This window comes from Arachis duranensis, chromosome 1 (assembly GCF_000817695.3).
Source record: "Arachis duranensis cultivar V14167 chromosome 1, aradu.V14167.gnm2.J7QH, whole genome shotgun sequence".
Classification (NCBI taxonomy): domain Eukaryota; kingdom Viridiplantae; phylum Streptophyta; class Magnoliopsida; order Fabales; family Fabaceae; genus Arachis; species Arachis duranensis.
Window position 1 is genome coordinate 72,356,154 of NC_029772.3, and position 1,531 is coordinate 72,357,684.

Sequence of the window (1,531 nt, forward strand, 5' to 3'; positions counted from 1 at the left end):
GGGAACTCCTTCTTGGTTGGGAGACGTCCCATGAGGTCTTCCTCATTGGGATTCACGTCCTCCCCTTCCTCCTTGCATTCGGCCATATTGACTATATCAATGGCCTTGCACTCTCTCTTTGGATTCTCTTCTGTATTGCTTGGGAGAGTACTAGGAGGAGTTTCAGTGACTTTCTTACTCAGCTGGCCCACTTGTGCCTCCAGATTTCTAATGGAGGACCTTGTTTCACTCATGAAGCTTAAAGTGGCCTTAGACAGATCAGAGACTATATTTGCCAAGTTAAAGGTGCTCTGCTTAGAATTCTCTATATGTTGCTGAGAAGATGATGAAAAAGGCTTGCCATTGCTAAACCTGTTTCTTCCACCATTATTGAAGCCTTGTTGAGGCTTTTGTTGATCCTTCCATGAGAAATTTGGATGATTTCTCCATGAGGGGTTATAGGTGTTGCCAAAGGCTTCCCCCATGTAATTTACCTCTGCCATTGCAGGGTCTTCAAGATCATAAGCTTCTTCTTCAGAAGATGCCTCTTTAGTACTGTTGGAAGCATTTTGCCATCCATTCAGACTTTGAGAAATCATGTTGACTTGCTGAGTTAACATTTTGTTCTGAGCCAATATGGCATTCAGAGCATCAATTTCAAGAACTCCCTTCCTTTGAGGCATCCCATTATTCACGGAATTCCTTTCAGAAGTGTACATGAACTGGTTATTTGCAACCATGTCAATAAGTTCTTGAGCTTCTGCATGCGTTTTCTTTAGGTGAATGGATCCACCTACAGAATGGTCTAGTGACATCTTAGAGAACTCAGATAGACCATTCTGAAAACATGTCAGAAGGATATCTTTTGGTCATCTGCTTGTATCTTTCCCAAGCTTCATAGAGGGATTCACCATCTTTTTGTTTGAAGGTCTGAACATCCACTCTAAGCTTGCTCAGCTTTTGAGTAGGAAAGAACTTAGGCAAGAAGGTCGTGACCAGCTTATCCCAGGAGTCCAGGTTATCCTTAGGTTGTGAGTCCAACCATGTTCTAGCTCTGTCTCTTACAGCAAAAGGGAAAAGCATGAGCCTGTAGACTTCAGGATCTACTCCGTTAGTCTTAACAGTCTCACAGATCTGCAAGAACTCAGTCAAAAACTGGTAGGGATCTTCTTATGGAAGTCCATGAAACTTGCAGTTTTATTGCATTAGAGCAACTAATTGAGGTTTCAGCTCAAAATTGTTTGCTCCAATGGTAGGAATTGAGATGCTTCTTCCATCAAACTTGGACGTAGGTGCAGTATAATCACCAAGCATCCTCCTTGTATTATTGTTGTTAGGTTCGGCTGCCATGTCTTTTTCTTGTTCGAAAATTTTAGTAAGGTTGTCTCTGGATTGTTATAATTTAGCTTCTCTTAGTTTCCTCTTCAGAGTTCTTTCAGGTTCAGGGTCAGCTTCAACAAGAATGCCTTTTTTCTTGTTCCTGCTCATATGAAAGAGAAGAGAACAAGAAAAGAAGAGGAATCATCTATGTCACAGTATAGAGATTCCTTTA

At 41.5% G+C, this 1,531-nt stretch overlaps 1 non-coding gene across 1 annotated transcript; it reads left to right on the forward strand.

The window, feature by feature from the left end:
* The first annotated feature begins 826 nt into the window (after window positions 1-826).
* LOC127742537 (small nucleolar RNA R71) lies at window positions 827-930 on the forward strand. The gene has a single exon (XR_008003880.1). It is a non-coding gene; the product is annotated as a small nucleolar RNA R71 (small nucleolar RNA).
* The last annotated feature ends 601 nt before the right edge of the window (window positions 931-1,531 follow it).